The sequence below is a fragment of the Myripristis murdjan genome, chromosome 13 (assembly GCF_902150065.1).
Source record: "Myripristis murdjan chromosome 13, fMyrMur1.1, whole genome shotgun sequence".
Taxonomy (NCBI): domain Eukaryota; kingdom Metazoa; phylum Chordata; class Actinopteri; order Holocentriformes; family Holocentridae; genus Myripristis; species Myripristis murdjan.
Genome location: NC_043992.1, coordinates 1970001 through 1992995, shown reverse-complemented (window position 1 = coordinate 1992995; position 22995 = coordinate 1970001).

The window sequence follows — 22995 nt, the reverse complement described above, 5'->3', positions numbered from 1 at the left end:
ACACACACACACACACACACACGGTTCTTAACACGTGAACAAAACTCCGGGAGAACAAAACCCCTGATCAGACCGGCAGGTAGTCAGCGGTCTATAAAGTTCAGAAGCAGTCATAAATCATTGATCATCATCAACAATGATTTTTTCCTGCTTTAGAAAGGAAAGAAGACAATCTAATCTTATCTACAGTTTACCCACCTTTCTGATCACTTAGAGTGGTGCAAAGTTATAGAAATGTGGTCTTTTAAGGAGGAAAAAGCGTGAAATAATGCTCTCTGATGATGTTTGCTTTATTCTGTGACAATACTATCTGTCTGTCTGTCTGTCTGTCTGTTGTATGTGTTTGTTTTGTACCACACCACTGCTTATTTCTATCCTGCTTTCTTGCTGTATCCTATTATCTGCTGCTTCAGCCCCCCAGTTTCCCCAGAGGGATCATTAAAGTTTCATCCAAAATATCTATCTATACATCTGTCTGCACATCCTTCCACCACCAGCCCCCCTCCTTTCATCCATCCACCACATCTCACTGTCTAGGTACTGATGTATTCTCAGCCCTGGCAGTGTGAGGCCTGCTGTGTGTGTGTTTGATCTCCAGTGTGGCACCCAAGGGTTCCTGAGCCACAGTCTTTGTTGTCTGTCTCTTCTAACTGGGATCAACCACTTCCTCCACCCCGTCTGCCCAGCCCACGGAGCATCCACATCCACACCGGACAACATGGAACATCTATTATTGACACTGGAGGACGGACAGTCTAAATAATGAGTGTGCATGTGGCTGACAGGTGGGACATTGCTAAGTATGCAGTGTCCACTTCATTAGGTACACCTTCCTGTTTGTTAACAGGCGGCCCGTTCCTTTGTCACACCCCTCTGTGTCTGATTCAGACGCCAAAAGCATCTTTTGGTGGGGGGTGGGGGGTGATGCGGGTCCAGGGGGGAGGGATAAAGTGCGGGTCGAGTCGGGTGCACCAGTGTTAATTTCATCGTCTATTTTTCAATTTAGTTTTAGTCTTAGTCTTGTGTCAGATGCCCTTTTTACTTTTAGTCATATTTAGTCAACTTGAATTCTTTTTTGTTTAGTCACATTTTAGTCGACAAAAAGTCTTGGCATTTTAGTCGAAGAAAATCCAAAGTATTTTAGTCTAGTTTGAGTCAATAGTCTTTTTTTAGTCTCTGACCTGCATCATGTTGGCTTTTTTTATTTAACAATATATTAAATTATTATTATTATTTTAAAAATGGAAATTGCTTATCAAACAGACCTAACAATTCAGCTACCAATGAACGAGCAGTAGCCTAGTATGCATGTGATAACATAGATTGAAAAATAAGCCGAAGTGAAACCTCTTCTCTGAATAGACAAGCTAAGCCAGTGTGCTGCTGTTAGCCAGTGAAAATAGAGCAGAGTGGCAACTCTTCACTTTGTTACACAATCTATGTCAGTGCACTGCTGTTTTAACTTTGTTCTCGCCGCTACGCTTCAGACAGCACCGGTGGGTGTGTGATCCTCAGTCATAAACACACACACACACACACACACACACACACACACACCCCGGCATGAGCACACAGCAGCGCAGGAGGAGAAAAACTAACGCGCATCTAGTGAATGCACTTTTTGGATTGTAATTTAAAAGTCTATGACCGACAGCTGATTGGCCTGGTCGGCGACCTGTTTAAAAAAAAAAAAAAAAAAAAGACGGGCAGGCCGGCGCTTCGGGAAATGTCCCGGTTCTCCAGACGTACAGTCGTACAGGACGATATGCAGCGGTGCGTTCAAGTGCAACTCCAAAAAGGAGGACAGATAAGCGTCCGGCTTGAGGCTGCGCCGGATGCCGGACAAGGCATTTAAATTCTGGACTGTCCGGCCTGAATCTGGATGTATGGCCACCCTACTCAAAGGTGCCAACTAGCTGAGCTGCTGTTGCCTGGATTGGAGGAAAACTTTCCCCTGTGTGCGGTGTAGAAGCCCAGAAATTCAACAGAACTTAACAAGGTGTTTTTGGTTACTTTTGACTTTTCTCGTCAGGGCCCATGGCTCAGGAGGTATAGCGGTCATCTGGTAATTGGAGGGTTCGATCCGCAGCTCCTCCAGAGAACGTGCCAGAGTGTCTTTGAGCAAGACACTGAACTCCTAACCACTCCTGACGGGCAGCTTGGCACCTTGCATGGTATTGGAAGTCATCAGTGTGTGAATGTGTGTGTGAGCGGGTGAAGGTGAGGCAGTCGCTGCAAAGCACTTTAAGTGGTTGGTAGACTGGAAAAGCTCTTCAGAATATAGCCCATTCACCATCTGTGAGTGTATCAATGTAGTGACACATTACACACACACATAAAACTACACATCACACATATGCAGACAAGACCTGACAAGTTCTTGATAGGGAAGTTGTATGTTGTCATCTGCTGGGTCAGATCAACAAACAGACTTCACTGACATTTTAATGTTAATGCTGTGGGTTTCATCTGAGGACAGCATTAACATTCAAATGCTTTGCTATTCAAAATCACTGCAAGTGTTATTCATATCAGTGTGTAGAAGAAAGTCTTTCAGTCGCTACTGCCTGAGCCTGAAATGTGCATTGGCACCTGCACACACACACACACGCACGCACGCACGCACGCACGCACGCACGCACACGCACACACACACACACACACACACACACACACACACACACGCACAAACACAGGCACTCTCATCCTCATAAGCTATAGGTAATTGCAACATTGTGCTGTGCCCTCAGGAGGGCAAACATCGTTACCAAAGACACACACACACACACACACACACACACACACACACACACACACCTATGTATTTAATGCTTCAATAGACTCATAGCTGTGTTTGCCACATGGTTCAAAACATTGTTATTTCAGTCAGAGCAATAAGGCAATAAGGAATTACAGAGAGAAAAGAATGACCTGGGTCAAGGCCAAGGGGCATGTCAGAAATGTGTGTGTGTGTGTGTGTGTGTGTGTGTGTGTGTGAGTGTGTGCTTTTTGCCACAATTGTGTTTCGATATTCCTGACCCATGTTCAGTCACACACACACACACACACACACACACACCACATTCAGCTGCACAGTACCAAAATACTGTACTAGTGTCCCCTGAGCAGCTTCACGGTGCTTTGCTCAAAGGCACTTTGACAGATGATGGGAGAGTCCTATTTTTAGTCCCTCAGTTGGTTTGATGTTTCAAACTGGTGACGGAGCGTAGCTCTGAGATGAACAGCCAGCTCTCTGTGGAGGGAGCTGCACTTCAAACATTCAAACTCATACTCAAAAAATGGCGGATTCTCAGCCAATTAATCACTACCTGCTAATTTTAGTGCATTAAGGACATGCGCCACATTTTTCTGTTAGAGGTAGAAACATTTTTTCTACGAGAACTATTATGAGAACTATTACTTATTTGTTGACAAAGTGAAGATAATATTGCAGATCAAAACATGCACGCTTTTTTCTGAATTAAGCGCAGGTACAGAAATTATATATCAGGTGTTACACTAGAGGACAGGCCCACCTGAACCATAAGATCCAAGACGTGACCTGGAACCCGTGCCAGTTCAAAGGTCCATCAGGTCTGGGTCAAGTCCTGTTGTACTGCCAAGGGCTCCAGGTCTGTTTAAGATTATATGCTAATTTTAGCATTTGCAGCAACCATCAATTGTTATTATCGTTGCTAGATAAAACAAAACTGCAAAGCTGATTTCAAATGAGTTGCATTTGTAACCCGTCACCACAACAGCAAGCGGGCTTTTAATCTGAAATAACGAATGGATTAGCCATGCTGGTTCAAGCAGCAAGAGAAGATTAACACATAATCTGCTGGATGTACAGGATGTCCACAAAGTCTCTTTACAATTTAACAAATCTATTACAAAAGCAACTGATGACATATGTTAATCAGATTTGTTCTATGTACTCAGTGGTTATCAAAGTTTTTAATCACACTGGACATCAACGACCTGAAGCTAAAGATCACTGATGCCACTGCCACCGTTGATGAGGCTCAATATCTCTCCTCATTTAATAATTTCCACAGATTTGTCTCTTCATTTGCTTTTGTAATGAATTTGTTAAATTGTAAAGAGACTTTATGGACACCCTGTATTTTCTTGCAAGGAGGACGGATTATAGTTTTTTTGATTTTTGTTTTTTGAGTACTTGTAAATTGATGTTAACTTGTTCGGGTATGGTTCAATTCCATGGTGTCATGTGTCATCGTGTCATCTCCAGGTGTTTTTGGGTTTGGGCACAATTTTTTATTAATTTTTTTTTTTTTTCCACCTATGAAGAGCTCTATGTTATACCACTGTTTGTAGTAGTTTGTCATTCTGCGTGTCTCTTTTTCCTCCTCAGAACCGCAGCACATGTCCATGCTCGGCCCAAAAGTGCTGGCCTCTTCTGTTCTCACTTGTCATTTCATCTGCACCGTGCTTTTCTCAGCTCCCTACAGGCCGACTGGAATTTCACCCTTTTCATTCAGGCGGTGCAGCCGCAGGGTCAACTGCTTTCACCCTAAGCCTCATGGGTAATGTAGTATAATAGCTGCCTTTCTTGTTCAAAGCCTCTGTAGCTCCAGGTTCAGTCACATAAGACCCCAGCTCAGTCATTTGAAACAGCTCATATACAGGGGGGATATACGGAATCTACAGCAAACCTCTGCGGCCAGTGGTAAATATCAGTTCCTGTATGTGTTTGAGTGAACTGTTTGTCCACTTTGGAAAAATGTGCTTGTTTAAAATTCCTCAGGCCATATTCACAAGAACAGATTTTGTATGCAGAGATCTTGTGGTAATCCTCAGTGTCCTTGTTTAATTGATTTTGCTGGCATGTTTGTTTCTGACTGCTCACTGCTGAGGTGTTTCTGCTCTGCTCTTCCCAGATATCACCTGTCAATCAAACATTGTGGGTGGGACTTGGATTTTCTGTCAGTGGAGTTTGAGTTTCTCCTGTCTTTGTCTGTTCAGCCTTGGTGGATATCGCATCTTATACTAACTACGCCGCTCTTCGTCTTCTGTTTATTGCAAACAAACTGGAAATGCGTAACTTCCTGTGTGGCAGGAAAGAGCTACTAGACACAGACAGACGATTCTGTATTTCATCAGCCATTTTCCCACCAGCGTCATTTGTGATGTTCCATTTGTCTGAAAAACTCAAAACTGAGTCAATGTCAATGTCAATGTCAGCTTTATTTGTATAGCACATTTAAAACAGCCAGTGGCCTACCAAAGTGCTTTACAGTAGAGAAACAGAAGCAACAAAAGGCAATAGCAGGCAATAGTAAAAAAAAAAAAAAAGACATGTAACATATAAAAGACATACAATACAATAGTCAACAATGATCATCAGTTCACCGGTGTAAATTACCCACAATGCATTGTAGTTGGTTTGACATCAATATGTAGGTGGAGCAAATGATATCAGTGTGAGTAAACAAACAAATATGACAGTCATCCTAAGGAGATTCATCTGTTATAATGCGTGTTGCTTGATGTAAATACTTCTCCTCACCCTTGTAGAACATTCGAGGTACACTGTAAGTGAGGACTGTTTAGACTCAACTAACAAGAACTGAGCAATAAGCTGCAAAAATTCAAGGTTGAGAGCTCATGGTCCTCATCATTAACCTGAACCATGGATACAGCCATTGGCAAATTTGCATAGTGCATACCTATGTATCGTTATTATTATTATTAATTATTAACTATGGATATTGTTATTATTATGATTATTGTGATTATTATTATTATTATTATTATTATTACTTTATTATTGTTGTTGTTGTTAACAATATTGATCAGAAACAAAAATAATTGCAGGGCTAACAACCTAATGCATGTCAAAATCATCCAAGAAAAACAGCAGGAAACAAACTGCTGTCCTGTCATTAACATGGGCCAGCAGGTGTTTGGGATTAAACTATCTGACAAGAACAACACCTCGCCGCCGAGGCTGAGTGAGTACGACGCCAAGTGCATTTCATTTAAATCTGCTGCTCCTCTCCTACTCACTCTCCCTCCGATCTCCAACTGGCCTCCATGTGACAGATGTTGTTCCATATTACCGAGGGCTGAGGGGAAATGAAGCAACTAAAGAAACGCAGCAAAGCAACCCTGAAAACGGTCATATTTCTCTGTGGTGTCCCTAGCTGCACTGTGGGCGACGCTCTAACTGTTCAGTTTTGGCACTGAATCTTTGTCATGGCCGCCCAAATATCAGGGATGATACACTAGGTTGTACTTTCACTTCTAGCTGACAACAAAAGAGATGGCAGTTATTTCAAATGCTTGAATTAAAAATGACTCCCCAGACTCGTGGTTAGAAAGGTGGTCCTACTTTCAATCCCTGCAAAAGCCAAGTGTCCTTAAAACACCACACCCCTGCTCGTTCCCTCAGTGTGTGTCTCTGCATAAGAGCATCAGCCACAGTGCCAGAGAACTTTTTGTATCCTAACACGAACTAACATTTGGTCGTGAGGGCATCCAGGTGGTGCCACTCCATGTAACCAATATTTGATATTCCCAGCTTACCACCTGCAACGTTCCCCATCTGTCAGAAGTGTTTGCTTTGCACTACTCAGAGCCTGCCTTCCCCAGGTTATCAGCCAGATCCTGGCACTGAATGAGACGCATCAATTCAGCCAGGCATTGTTTGGCGTGGTGATAGCAAACCGCAGCAAAACAAGTTAGCCTGAGAGCGCTCGGCTCCGCTGGGCATGGAGCAGTTGGTGCTGATGATGCCGTGCAATACACACAGCAGCATGTACAATAAACTGCAAGTCGCTTTTAGATGAGCTTTCAATTTTTTTGCTTGATTCAAAAGCTGTTGTTTTTTTTTTTTTTTTTGGCTGAAGAGAAGGAACATGTAACTTGGCGTTCTGCTTCTTCCACTCCCTCCTTCTCCACTCTCCACTTCTGCACCTCAGCACTTTGCTCAAGGACACTTTTAGCAGGGATGATGCCTCTTGCTGTCATGAGGGCCTGAACCCAACTCCTCTGGTTGAAGGCTTCTTCTTCTTCTTTTTCTTCTTCTTTTTCTTCTTCTTCTTCTTCTTCTTCTTCTTCTTCTTCTTCTTCTTCTTCACAACACCATCCTGCAAACAAAGACTGTCACTTGTGTGCTGAGTAGGCTTTATATCCCTTAAGTCCAAACTCAGATCAATTCCACTCACATAAGGAAACATTACAGTCATTAAACAGAAGGTTTTCCTATTAAGAGATGCAGATTTTACTGTGTAAAAGGCATGCATCCAGCACATTTTTTTTTCTATTGGAAATATGTGAGGATTTACAATTTTTCTCAATTGCTAAAACACTAAACCCTATTGTCTGAACCAAATGCTCCATTGCCTGAACCCACTGATTGAATCAGTCACTCTTTTGGCAAAACCATAAGCACTTTTCACCTGTTTAGACACAACTTACCAACACATTTTCATTGGGATGCACCTGTGTTGCATAATGGTGAGCACTGGTGGCAAAAGTCAAACACAAGTAAAGCACTGGTGTCACTGGTTGAACACAACAACTCAAAATTGATCACACTTGTGGCTAATGATGTGAGGGAGCATATATAAGCCAGTTCAGAGAGCACTGCTGTGTGAGGCCCTACAATGGACAGAAATCTGAGAGGAGGAGTTTGTGTGAGAGGAGGTCGAGGTGGTTGAGGAGGTCGACACAGTACGGAGAAATGATGCTGTTGCTGAGAAATGCACTTCTCATTTGTATTTTTTTGTTCTTTATTTTGACGAAGGCTTACTGTATATGTATATGTACATATATACATATATACTGTATATGTTTGTTTTTGTACTGTGCAAGTGCACAAAATTTCTGTTTTTTGTACTTTTTTTTTTTTTTTTTTTTTTTTTTTTTTACTATATACAAGTGCTAAATGCACAGGTTTTTTGTTTTGCAACATGCATTTAGCCTACAGTGAACACTAAACATTTATTTGTACAGCTTCATGTCCTGAGCATTGTGTTTTCTATTTTTCTATGTAGTGTTTAGTGACTGCTCAGTAGTGTTTTTAATTTTGATTGACTCGGGACACAATTTGACAACAGAGTTCAGTTTTGAGCACAGATTGAACTGTTTTGAGGTGAAAGTTTGGTTTTGCAAGAGGAGTCTGAGGTTTTGTGAATGTAGCTTGAAAATTGGGTTTTGTGTTCACAGGTTAGAGAAAAGGAGAGCAACTTTCGAGAAATGTGTCTTAGCAATTGAGAAAAAATGTAAATCAAAAACCTAAATCAGTGTCTGACAGATGCCAGTACAGGTCATACTGTAATATTGTTAGTAATACAGTTCTCATTTACCATGAGCTTTGCTAAGGTTGTTTTATCTCAGCCAGTGCATAAACTTTGGCTAAACCTTTTTTCTTCACATGATAAACACAGGACAGTAACTGTTACTGCCCCACAATCTTTTCTCTGTGGAAGAATATAATCTTCCAATCATTCAAGTCCACAACATGTAATCTGTGTTTACGCTTGTTACACAAAATTTGAGAAGACTGAGTATAACATGTATAGTATCACTTGAACTTTTTTCACACACTTATGGTAAAGAACGGTAAAGAATTTCCAATAGAATTACTTTGCACAAAGTCACAAAACTTTTATTTATTTATTTATTTTTTCTAAACAGCGAGGACAGTATCATCTGTCAGACATGAATGTGGACTTTGGGCTCTTCACAACTCGAAATGTGACTGGGTTAAAGTTAATTGAATGAATACATATAAAAATAATATCCGGATGTTGAGAGGATCTTCAAAGCTCAGATCAATGACCTTCCTAGCACTAAACCTATAATTTTTCACAAATACCTTTAATCAGAATACATAATGGTAACATAATGGAATATATAAAAGGGGACTGCTGCTAAACCAAATGTCACTGTATTTTTTATGTACAATGACAATCTATCTATCTATCTCTATATTTAGATAGATAGATAGATAGATAGATAGATAGATATCAAGAATATATAAATCTTTACAGATATTTAGTTCCTACCCAAAGCTGTCAGGACTGTATAAGCCGTCAGTCTTGCAGTCTTGACAGCAGACGCAGTAGAAAGTGTGAAGATGTGAAGCTTTTGCCGGGCCGACAACATTAGCAGCACTGGCTGGCACTAATGATGGAATGGATACTGCTGTATTCACAGTAGCCTGTCAGCAGTAATGCTGGCTTGGCTATGAGCTAAGACAGCATGATGGAGCTAAGCTGTTATTGTGTGAATGCTAATGAGAAAACTTGGCTTCTGTGGACAGTAATGTCAGAGCCAAAGGCTGCTCATTTTTCTGTCTTTCTCTGCCTTCCTTTCTCTGTCTTTCCCCCTTTCTATTTCCGATTTTGCTATCTATCGTCGCCTCTAATTCTGTTTTTTTGTCCCTTCACTCTTTTCCTCTGTCTATCTCCATTTTTCCATTGCATTTCCTTGTCTTTCACCCCTCGCTCCCTCCGGTCTCTGATTTGCAGTATTTGGACACCCCTGCCACAGCCATGAATACTGTTATTGTAGAGCATCAATGCTAATATGCTGAGTTTGGCCCTATGGCAGACAGCGATAAGATATTTACATAGACGGAGAGATGCCGACTCTGTCCTCGCCAGCGGTTGGCACCGCTATAAAGAATGCTGAGTACCATATCAATGCTAATATGAAAAGCTTGGTCCTGGTGGCAAACAGTTGGTGACATATTTACATACACATAGAGGCCTTGGCAGCATTCTACATGTGATTGGCACTGCTATAAAGAAATCCAGTAGCAGGATTAGATTTTCGCCGGTGTGATGTGAAATTTTCTCTCCTGTGACTGTGTGGCCCTCCGATGCTTTGGTACAAATGATGGCAGCCTTTCAAAGTGGTCAGCATAATAATGCCACACCGATGGTACCAAAATAAAAGTGTAAGATTGTGACAGCATGCTAGCTTAATGCCACTTTTGTGTCATGTAGGACAGAAGGTGGAGGTTAAGAGTCCCCTCTCTGCTACTTGCAGTATTCATGTCAGTTTAAGGTTGAACAGGAAATTTAAGTAAGCATTACAATTCCTCAAGTCTATATAAACACACAACACTGTTTAATTTAACAACAGTATGTTCATGTTGTACATTTTATGATAGGCAGAGTTGGTTTGTGGCTAAAAAAGCATGCATAATTAAACTAAGATTAATTTTGGATTTATTTACACGTATTTAAGAAGATGAAGATGGTACTTACAGTAAATACCAAATGGCATGTATGTGACATTATTATTTAGGAGGTGTGGGTTGTGGGGGATTATCATTGCAAATGCATGCTTCAGAGCTGAGGTGTGTTCAAATCCATGCAACTTTATTTTAAATTCTAGTGGAGATCCCAAATTTCCTTCGGGATCATAATAAGTTGAAATTGAAGTTTTCCAGCAATATCAAATATGTTCTGCTGAATTACAGGGAAATGCGTAGAAAATGATCCACTCATTTCACTCAATATAAGAATGATGTAGCTCCACTGAAGCGTTGCAGGCAGCAGATGCAGAATATTTTCACTGACGCACAATACAGAAAAATGTTGTTTCTACCTTTCAAGCTACTTAAGAGGAAATGTAAGCAAAGCTCAGAGTTCAAGGGGTTAAAGGATCAGTTCGCCCCAAAAAGAGAATTCAGTGATTATTTACTCACTCCATGTACTTTGAGACTCCAAGTTTGTAGAGACACTAAACACACAGCAATGTAGCTGCCACTTCTCAGCCTCACCCTGCATGTTAAAGATGAACAACAGCTAGATAACTTTAAAAAACTGGTACGTAATATCACCTGAAATATTATTTATTAGTAGCAATCATCGGCATGCATGATTGAATGATATTCCTAAACTTAAGATATTTAACTTACCAAGTTTCATTTCACAAAAGTCAGAATCACCATGACACAGCATTATTTTTTTCCACAGTTATCTAGTTAACTTTCTAAAATACCCTCTGGATTTTAATGTCGACTGGAGAAAAATCATGGACAAGGGAAGATGCAGACTTAAGACTGGAGTGACTTCTGACCAGTGGAGAAAGGAGAAAGCATTCTGTACATTTTTCCTATTTGACTGGTTAGTTAGCTTGTGAGCTATTCTAGCTATTGACCCTATGCACCCTGCCGATTTTCATCATTGCCTTTGCATTTCTGCTTGATAGACTCCATATGTGTTTGTCCTTGTCATAAAATTAACTGTAAAGAAAGACAAATGAATAGGCTTGCCTTTTTTCATTCAAAACGAATCGACTATGGAAGCTCACAGATCATTTGCTACATATTGTGATTACAGTAAAAATACAAGATCAATAAAACAGTGGCATACATGTTGCCTCGAAAAATTCTGTGGATACATCATGCTGGAATTCTAGCAAACAAGCTGTTGTTATCTGAAATGCTTGCAGCCCTGGTCAATATTCAAAAGAGATCTGGATGTGAACATCACAGCGTTGTAAATCTGAAAAACCAAACTTTCTGCACATCTTTGAGGGTCATGCATTTATTCAACAGTCATCAGGGTCTAACAAAGTACTCCACATCTGAAAGAGTGAAATTACGAATGTAAGTAAATCCATGGAAATCTCAGTTATTCATATTTAATTGTACATTAAAATTGTAAGTTTTTTAAAAGAATAATTCCACACAAAGTGGAAATTCAGCCATTAGCCACTAATCAGTCTGACCCCATACCGTCTTAGCCTTCCAAAGTATTGAAGTGAAGCACGCCTTTGCTTTACAGCTAAAATAAAATGTCCTTCATGTTTCTCCAAACAGCTCATGCAGCATAATCAAAGTGTTTTGTGGTGAAATTATTGCACTGTCAGTCCAAAAGTCCAATATCAGCCTCAGTATTTTCCTCACTGACAACACTCTGCACATCCTAAGCGCTGTGCGTCTGGTGTCTCTACCAACTTGACCGGAGTTCAGACTGACGCGGGATGATGTTCCTCTGCAGGGCCAAACAGCGATAGCCTGGGCTTACTCTTAATCCTGGCTCCCACAGCAGGGGCACACAGGGCTGCCAAGGGTGAAATAGAAGGTGAAACAAGGCAATGCAGTGCTAAGTCATTATTCACGTCAATGGATTTCTGCCGACGCAACATTTTGCTGATGTCGCAGGGAAGGCCTGTGAGTGATATCCTGTCATTCGTCAATCTTCAAATGAAAGTATAAATCATCTTTTATGTTACAAGGGAGTTTCATCATCTTTTTGCCCTTGAACACCTGGTGCAAAGTCCTTGCATATTTTCTGCACATTAGTGTCCACAAAGGTAAGTGTTAATTTCATTATGCAAAAAAAAAAAAAAAATAATAAAATCTCATTTTGGCCCAACAATAGTGCTCTATTTTTGCACTTTGATTGCCAGCTCAGCAGCAGTTGCAGAACAATGAAGTGGCCTTTTCTTATAGTGTTGTAGAGCTTTTTTATAAATGGGCTTGCAGGAGAGAAGTGGCTGTTGACTCAATGCCATTTCCAGAGTGGCAGCAATTTGGCATCACTGTGTCGACTGTGGCTGTAGTTAGTAGTGATTTAAAACCTTGGCACTATGATACTCATTTTTGTTTTGATTTATCCCCTTGTTGCTCTGAAAAGCTAACTGATATGAACCATTTTCTTAAAACAATAACTTGACATTACAGGCATTGTATTCTTAAAGTCTTTTTTTTTTTTTTTTTGGAAAGAGAAAGTTGGCAGAGACCTGTTCTTGTGTAACACCCAGAAGTATCAAGACATGTATTGTCTTGCTATTTTTGTAAACCAAGGGGGGGATTTTATCTTTTCTCAGACACAGCTTTCCCGGGGAGGTCAGGTATAGTGAAATCCCTTGTTGCCTGACCACCCAAGCGGGGCCAGCCAAAAACACTGAAAGACCCTAACTGAGTCTGTCTGTCACTGATACCCAATTGCTGAAAAACACATGCTCAAAAAATCCAGTTATAGCTTGAGCCAATTTTGTTTGGCTGGCCAACTGGACATACAAGAGGTAATTTCATGTAGCATGTTTGTATGGATGTGAAGAGATGGATTCAGTTATGGATGACAGAATTTACTGCTTATTTACTGCAACCGTATTGCAGTTTACTATCTTGAGCTACTGCTGTTTCTATGTCCTCATTCAGATAATCGGTGGGCGATGAAGCCAGAGTCAAGCCAAAAAAAAACATCAGGTAAAAACAGCAGTATTACACTCCTGGGACCCAGGGCAGTTGCCAGGAATTCTGGGGCCCCTGAAAGAATATCGGTGTGGGCCCCTCTACCCAATTCATTGCCACTTTTTTAACTGTGTGTGGGCCCTAGTGGGCCGTGGGCCCTTAGAATTGTCATCACCTTTCCCCTCTATACGATGACACTGCTGGGACCAGTTTGCACATACTAACTGCTGATGGCTGCTGTTTAGTGGCTAAAGTGATCAGGTGGTAGGCAGTGTGGCGTCTGCTTCATGCCGATCGTGTGGAATTTCCAGGCTGGTGCACATACACGCAAACATGCATGTTAGGAACATGAAGAAATGTTTGATTTCAGTGATTCCAGCTGCAGGTGTGGTCCAGATTCATCTAGGCTGGCATAGCTTGCTTTATTATAGTCTTTTGGTGTAGCACAGGATGACAACCTGTCCTGTATCAGCTTCAACCTGATCTGTTGAAGCAGAATTCAGTCTTGTATGCTGTGCTGCCACCCAGGGCCGGCCCGTGGCATAGGCAGTATAGGCAAATGCTAAGGGCGCCATCTGCTGGAGGGGCGCCGCTAGCGGCCAGAGGGACGCTGGCACCGGTTGTTCTACCGCATAGGCGGCGCCATTTTGAGCCAGGCCCACCCAATCAGAACAATATGTTTTCGGGATTAAAATGTTCATCCAGCCAGCCATGCCAGCCTTAGCAGAGCTCATGTGAAACTAGCTTCGCAGTCAATCAGCAGCTTTCTATCATACGTGAGTGCCCGCCCCCAGGCTGCGTCATCAGCATGTGACCCAATCAAATGAATGAGTTAGTTTGCACGCAAACGGTCCCTCCCCGACTCAGGAAGAAAGAAATGTGTACAGGTAAGAGAAAAAAGAGAGACGGAGACGGAGTTTATTATGGCGACACAGAGCGACAACAGAGCAGCTTACTTGGCTTTTTCACCAAACGACTCCGTGTTGAGCAGGAGGAAACTCCTGCGGCCATTCCACCACTTGATTTAAATGTTACGAGTGTGAGTGTTTGTTTACCGGTGAGCTCAGCCGTCCGGCCCCGCTCCCAAAGCAACGCCAGTCCTCCTCCTCCTCCTTCATCCCTTCAGTCATGTCAGCAAGCCAAGCCACAGTAACAAAAATAACTGGGACCATTTCTGCTGCACTTCATAGCATATGATAGATTTATTATTCTGAATAAGCTGTAACCAAAATAACTTGGACCTTTTTATGCTGTGTGTGCGTTTTATCCGTTGTTTATAAGACGGGTGCTTCCCATCCTTAAATGTGATTGGCTGAGCCGCGTTCCATGCCGTTGTAAAATCAGTGTAACCCGCTGGCAGACCGCAGCACAAAATATCCCTGTGCCAGCGTAAACGGAAATGCGTTGCCTAGCAACCAACTACTCTGCGCTCAGCTTACTCGTTAGGTCACATTTGTTTCAAGACTTTTGTAAACAAAATGTCAGACTTGGTGGTGAATTTTGATTTGCTGGGTGGCCTGAGCCTGGATGAGTGGTTGGAGGAGCTGCTTGGTGTCTGTTAAAAGACGCTGAATTCACCACCAGCAACAATGTTTTCACCGGTGTGGTAAAGAAACTCCACCGAGAAGGACGTGACAAATCTTCCCACCACCAAGCCATAACCGAGGCAGACTGCCAGAAGATGAAGCACTTTCAGGCACCAAGTTCAGACACACCTTGGGGGCTTGTCTGTAAAGTCTGGTTTGACGTGCAGCTTCATATGGGACGCAGAGCGAACGAGGGCAACCGTAAAGCCCGACTCTTTCAGCATACGCCAAGACGAAAATGGCCCAAAATATGTCACGCTGAATGCACAAAAAATCACAAAGATGCTGCCGAAAAAAACATAGAAAGCCTGAGGGGATTCATATATGAGCAGCCGGGTAACCCACTGTGTCCGGTGGCCTCCCTGGAGAAATAGCCTACCTCTCCCTGCTGCCTCCTGATCCACCTGCCTTTTATCTCCACCCAAAGCGGACACAGTGTGACAGATGTAGCCTACCGATGACCGATGTATGGTAAGTTAACAGTATACTTTTATTATTATTGTTATTGTTACAACCGACGTTAGACATACGTCTGCGCAAAAACGCACCTGTTGCGAAACGCACGCCACCGTCCCTGCAAAGAGGAGTCCAAACATAATTGAACACTATTTTAACAATTGCACCATTAATGGAAATATCCAATTCAACATTAACAAGCCCAAATAGCCTGATGTGACATGATGATGGCGCTAGATGAAAAAGTGATCTTAGCGGTGGAGGGGCGCAAGAGAGTAATTTCGCCTAGGGCGCCAACATAGGAAGGGCCGGCCCTGCTGCCACCATGCCACGGGAGATCCTTCCCTGCTCGACCAATCAGCATTTGTTTGATGGTGAGCATATACGCCTCAAAACCTCCTTCAGTGTGTCTCCTCAGATGTGGACATGTACTGTACCTTTCTTTAGAAACTCAGCTTCAGTCATGTGTTCATAGCTTTAAATTACCAGCCAATATAAGGCAGATAGCTGCTTCCTGGTGAGGTGAGAGATCATTACTGAAAGAGAGAGAGGGAGGGAGGGAGGGAGAGAGAGAGATGCTTCTATTTCTAGGACCTGCTGATTCCCCTGGCCTCCCGGGAGTGCTGTTCTACAACTGGAATGCCAGGATTTTGGAATTAGAACTGGAACAGCAGAGCTCCATGTTAGGAATGCTCCAGTTTATCACTCGAATGCTGGACTTCCAGCACTGTTGAAATTTGAACATTGAAATTTTAGAATTTGAATGCTGGTGTTCAAGAATTAAAATGGTAGTACATAGAAGTAGAACAGATTCTGGAAAGTCAGCCTGAATGCTCTATAAATACAGTTGGAATACTGGAGTTCTGGAATCCAAATGCATCTTGAAACTGAACTGGCATGCTAAAGATCCAGAATTTAAATGCTACTATTCTAGAAGAATGCTGTGAGCGAGACAGTTTAATATAGAGATGGTGCACTCGACCAGTTTTGAATGGGAAGATCCATAGTGCTAAAAATCTGCCAATGCCATGTGTCTTCACCGAGAGTCCACCAATAAAACTTCCAGGTTTACACATCCAGAGACCTATGTTAATTAATATATTTGCAATAATGTGTTCATGTCATTTTCCAGCATGTAACTGTCAGCGTCTTCTTGTGGCTATCATGCATGACATGACAAATTTAAAGGACCGCCCTAAACCAGGTCTGGACCGGCACTGTCCCAATGTTGGAAAACAGCTCTTTGACAAAGGTGTCATTTGACAGAAATTCTATGTTTATGTGTTTTTGTGTTCTGTATTTAACATTCTATATTGTTCAGAATATAATTAATTATTAATAATAATTAAGACCATGGTACACCGTTCAAACATTCACCAACAACAGAGAACATGTAACGTTGGCAGTCATCTTAGAATGTTTTTGAACATTAACTGCCAATGATACATCGATCAGACAAACCAAAACAGCCTTGGCACACCCAGCAAATACTTTGGGTTGGTCTGTGTTTGTGGGAGCTTTTTGGCTGCTGTGCAATGGCCTTTAAGAAGGACTTTGACTGGGATTCTCGAATTTCAATACCAGGGCTGCACAATCAGAATAGTGTGGTTCTAGCTTCAGAATGTTTATGTTCTAGAATCAGAATTGGGTGGTCCTGGGATTAATTTGTTGGAAATTGTAGGATTAGAATACCGTAGTTCCAGAATGGCCATGCACCATTTCCGTAGAGTTAAACTTCTTTAACATAATCTCAGCAACAAAGGTTTCCCTCTCATCATCCTATCTGACATTGAATTTGAGCAACAGAGAAAGGAGGGATAGAAAAGAGAATGAACCAGGAAAAGAGGGAGAGAAGAGCTGAAAGAGGAAAACAGAGGGGAAATCTAGACAGACAATGATGGAAGGCCACGTTTTTCAAACTTATAATGAACTTCAAGTAACTTCATGCTTGTATGGGTGTGAGATGAAGCAGGAAACTTTAGCTTAAATGTGCAAGAGGGAGAGTGAAGTCTGAACGTGAGAGAAAGAGAAGAGTTGAATTAGAGTGTGAGAGAGGGAGCTATCCAATCCACTGATTTCCCCAGGGAGTTGACCAAAATAAAATAAAGTGTAGCCTTAATTATTCATAGAAGTTAACTCATTGACCTTGTTGAGATCCTACCACTGGCTGATAATGTGTGTATGTGTATATCTCTGTGTGTGTGTGTGTGTGTGTGTGTGTGTACGCGCACGCGAGCATGTCTGAAACAAATACTGCTCGGCATTGGCAGTGCTGACTCACCTGTGAGTATTCATGAGATGCAAATCAGAGAAAATTTAAGAGCTGAACATAGAGCTGAACAAAGAATGACACAGTTAATCAAGCAGAGAGCAACGCAGATAAAAGAGAGAGAAAAACAAGTGTTTGGGAGGGAGAGTGATAAAGAGATGTCAAATATATCAAATTAGCCCATCTCTGACCTCATGCATCGCGCATTTCACCTGCATCCATCAGTTTGATGTTTTGCTGGCATGAAAAGCTGCAGCGATAGGAACTGGATGTTTGTCAGCTGAGGTTATGCCAGAAAGCTGATATTATTTTTTTATTTTTTTAAAAGTAGCGGACAGACGAGATAGCTGTAATGAGATGCCAGTAAACCCCATATTGCTGTCTGATGTTAAATTTTATAAGCCATCGCACCAAAAAAAAAAAAAAAAAAAAGCCTCCCTGCTGAAACACTAACGTCAGAGTTGCATCAGAGGAGAAGTGATTCTCAAACTGGGGTCCAGAGGTGCACAGGGGCTCCTGAGAGAGCCACAGGGGGCCCCTGGGAAAGTGAGAATTCATTAAATTATGTACAAACTGCTCTTGGCAACTTTGCATGTTTACATGACACTGTTTGAACTTCACAGACTTCAAACCTCAAGAATCATGTAATGTGAGTAACGACTCCACCGTTAAAACCCAAATTTCTTCCTGTTAATGGCCTCTGACAGTGAAATTGCTGAAGAGCTTCAGCCATCACTTCCTCTGTGAGAGAAGAATTCTACATACCAAACCTCAAAGTTTCATCTGGGCAAATACAGTAAATCTGCAGGGTCTCATTTGTCATTTGTCAGTGAGGAAAATACTGAGGTGGATATTAGACTAAATCTACAGCGTGCAACATTTTGTCTTTTTAGTGTCAAGTTGGATTAGCTTGTATTTAACAAATCCTGTGATATAATTATTACCATTAGCTGGTTGTTGGCTTGTCTTGGCTTCACTGTTCTCACTCTTTCTTCCTGCTTTCCTCCACTGATGTTGTGTGTAACGTCTCTGTTCTGCTCAGACCATACGTGTGATTTTGCATGTTTAAAGCTTTTATCCAGCCACTGGTTTGTCATTCATTCCGCTACGATATGAAAATTAATTTTCATCGATTTTCAGAAGCTTTCTTCACACCACTATTCCATCACCATAATAAAATCATCCACACATAAATGTTCTTACAAGTAACAGCACTGCTGTGTTTTGATAATTTGAAATTGGGTGGAGTGAAACAGAATGTAAGTATATTTATTTAAGTTTATTTACAGCAAATGCCATCAGTTAGGGCTCAAGACTTACCACTGCCCAAAAAAATAGTGGTTGCAGTTTCATTTCAAACATGCTATGGTAATTCTCTAATATTCTAGATGGTCTAAGCAGGTTTAATATTGTGTTAAAAGCATTAAATACTGATGACACACATTTTAACCTGCTACCAGTCTTTTCCCCCATCAAAGAGATTATCTGCTAAAACATTAAACTGGTTTTCCATGTGCTCTGTGTCATGCATACAGATTCTCTCAGCGCCTTTTAAAGTTTACATGCTTTACATGCCAAGTTATCAGCATGAAACATGTACACACAGCCAAGTCTTGAGATTATAAAAAGAGTCAGTCACATACACTGGTATTTTTCTTCAATTTTATATGGAAAATAGAAAAGTTCATATCTGGAAGAAGAAGCTGCAACTCATTACTGACAGCATCACTGATATGCCGGCAACCTCCAACCTCACTGTCTGATGTGAAATTTCACAAGACATCAAAGAAATCTGGTTCACCCGCTGAAATACTAATGTCAGAACAGTACTAGCAGGTGTCACTGTGTAATATTATAGCTCTGCTGACTGTAATTGAGGCAGATCTCATGATACAGGTGGGGTGTCATGGTTAGACTCAGTGTCACAAGTGATGTAGGCAAGACTGCTTGGAGAGGAAATATTAAATCACTATAAATCAGTGTTTGATTTTGTATACCTTATACAGCTATAAATGATTTATGATTTCTCCAATGGGCATGTAACAGGTTTCTGGATTGTTTACAGGAGAAATGTACAGTATGTCAGGTTCCTCTCAAGCATGCAAGGCATTCAGAGTGTTGATGTTTTCTCATGGTTCAAACAGAGATATAGCTATGCGCTATGTGCCATGAACCAAAATGATCAGAATGCTTACAAACAATGAACAGTAAGTGGAAACCGGGCCATTAGCGCCAGTCAGAAAATGAGGTATTGGTGTGCATGTCATGACCTTGCATGTGCAAAATTCTATGTAAACATATTATTTATTTCCCACTTATTTTATATTTATTTAAAAAAGCAGAGACTGAGGGGAAAGGAGAGTATTCTTGAAATAGATTCCTGTTTTTTTTTAGTTGTGAAAAGGAGGAAATACTGAGTCTTTGGTTCTTAGACCTCAACAGGAAATTGATCTAGGCCTGTATTAACAGCGATCAAATGAAGTATACATATCTACATATGAATGTAAGAATTCCCCCCTGGTGTCTACACAGTGGTGGTGGTGAAGCCTGAAGAACTCAGAAACTGAAGAGTGTTTGTTCTGCGAAGGTAAAGTTCAGAGAAACTGTCAAGAGAAGGAAGCCCTCTCTCTGAAGGCTGAATGATGAGGTGATACAAAAAACAGCATCACTGAAATGTGAATTTGTGCATATAACATAGACATAGAACCCTCTGCAAGCTTCATTTGTAGACAAGGTAATGCAAATTTGGGGAATTCAATAACACTATGGGCACAAATTGACAGTTATTACTGTTCACATATGTAACAACTCATTCAAAGGTTTGGCCTTTCATAACTGCTGATATAATTACTGCAAGATGTGGACATCACTGCCAGCAGGTCAGGCAAGCAAAGGAAGGAGAAAATAAAAAAAACAGGAGGTGTCCAAGTATCACAAATAAACCAGATAAACACTACAAAATAACTACATAAACACCTGTTTGCACAGTTTCCATCTGCAATGTTGTCTTGTGCTTTGACACTTGAATTAATTTTGTGCACTCTTCATATTCCTTGACAAAGACGATGGAGTGCAGTCCCAGGATGCCTATTACAGAGGGACCAATTTATATTTATGTTGAGAGCACTCCAATTATAAACAGGGTTTTAGGGTGCAAGAGTGCCAGCCTCAGTGGATTAGTATTAAAGCGGAAGCACTCAATATACGCTTGCGTTTGGTGATGAGGGGCTGTTTGTTTATTTGCTCATATTGTAGGCTAATTTGTTGCAAATCTTGTTTTGCATACATCCCTTAAAAAATGAAATGCAACCTCTGCGCTCTTACCTCAAATATCTGAGGTGCAAAAAAATGGACACAATGTAATCTCAGCAAATGTGGCCCTAATTTGTTACAGAAAAAGGAGTTTGTGTAAGACAGTGAGAACAGGACTAGCAACATAATCTGCAATTGGAAAATGTAACTTAACACAGCTGGAATACATGAAGTTCTCCATCTGTTATACTTGGTGTAGTCATAAAGACAGCGGAGAAATATGAGACAGATGATCTTTTGCTATTTCTTAGTAGCTACATCTCTATAAAATATTCAAATTAATTGCAAGTGAATAATTAAATGCCACAAATAAATCAAGCAAATTAAAGTGTGTTTCCATAATATCTGTTTTATTAAATAAAATGCAGTGACAAAGTCCTATTACATCATCATCATCATCATCATCATCATCTGATTGTTGCTACAGGCAGTCAGTTTATTTGCTAGCTTCATGGCTGTGACTTTTTGTAAAGATGGACAAACTCTTTCAAGAGCTGCTTAATACTGGGCATGTTTCCCAGTGCTACTGTCCATCTAATAAAACAGTTCTGTTCTTTACATAGATAAATGTGTAGTTTTTATATGGCAAATCAATTTCCATTTCAAATGATTGCATTTTGTTCTACTGGATAACAAGTTTATCCACCTCAAGTGAGCATAAAAACTTGTAGTCGAATTTTTGCGGTCATTATTTGCAATTTTCCATTTGCATCAACCATGTTTTATTCAGTATAGCAAAATGCACATATAAAAGGTTAGTGTTGGTAAATCCTACAATTAATCTGATCAAAATGACTGTTTCCCACCCCGTGTATGATGACTGCTAACTGTTTATTAATTTTTCTGTTGGGCAACATTGTAGCCAAAAGGATAAAGAGGCTGTCTGGATATTTCCTGACTTGAATGACAGGATTTATTGGGAAAATCTTGCTGCCGTAAGTGGTAGTTGCAGTAAGTAATTGACAATTATATTTTCAATTAATGATTTATAGCAGGGCTTGACATTAACACCCACCCACCTGCCAAATGCAGGTAAAAATTGGCAGTTGCATGTAACACCGTCACTCCTACTAGCTACTTTGGCCAGTGGCATTTTCTTCTACAAATATCATTGCAGTTTACAAAAGTTGGCAGAACTAATTACAACTTATCTGGCTGCAAGGCAGCTTTGGCCCAGAGCCAGTATTGGTGGTGCCACGACCAGGCCCTGTGGAAACTGGCAGACAGAGTGAATGCAAATAGGTCCAGCCAGTCACCATCTCACCCACAGATACTATTTGTCAAGCAAGGTGCTGAGGTACCCAACATCAACCAGGGCCAGGACCAACAGCTGAGGTTTCCCTGTGAGATCACCACAGCATTTCTTGGGCCAGACATCGCCCTTTGGTCCACCACCGTCAGGACCGTGATCATGGTGGAGCTCACTGTGCCATGGAAAGAAGGTATAGAGGCAACCTTCGAAAGGAAGAAGGCCCTACCCGATGGAAGGCGGCTGCAGAGGCTTCATTGGAAAATCTGTCCACCACTTCCTGAAGGCCCTTGGAATCACTGGAGCCTTGCAGAAGAAGGCATTCAGGGACATAGCTGGGCAGGTTGGGCAAGGGAGTTTCTGGCTGTGGCTCATCTCAAGGTGCCCCACCACCTTGAGATGTTCTGGGATGAAAGGGACGAAACACCTATGAAGGGTGACTCCCAGCTGACAACCTTGCAGCTGGCCCAAGGGCATAGGCGGCGGTGCAACAGGCAGCAATGCCCTGCAGCTACAATACACCTGTGCTCACATCTAAATCATTTCAAAGTGATACTACATGATACTACAACTCCCATCAGCACTACCTGCACACTGTGTGCTCAATCCCATCAATCCATCCGCATCATCATCTCACCAATATGAGCCAAATGAAAAAAAAAAAAAAAAGGCAAAAAGAGGCAAACTGCAACTTGTACTAAGGGGTGCAAGTTATGATAAATATTTGGGGTGAATAAAGTATGTACTCTGAGTGTCTCCTGTTCACATTTTAACAAATAACAGCGGTATCATCAGAGCACCTCTGCTGTCCTGGTGCAGTGAGCAGGACGTGACGGGAAAAAGGTCACCTCACAGCGACTCTACTGACACAGCAGCAGCCACGGCAGGACGGGGCAGAGCTGCCTGCTGCTCACACAGAAAAACACTGTAAAAATTG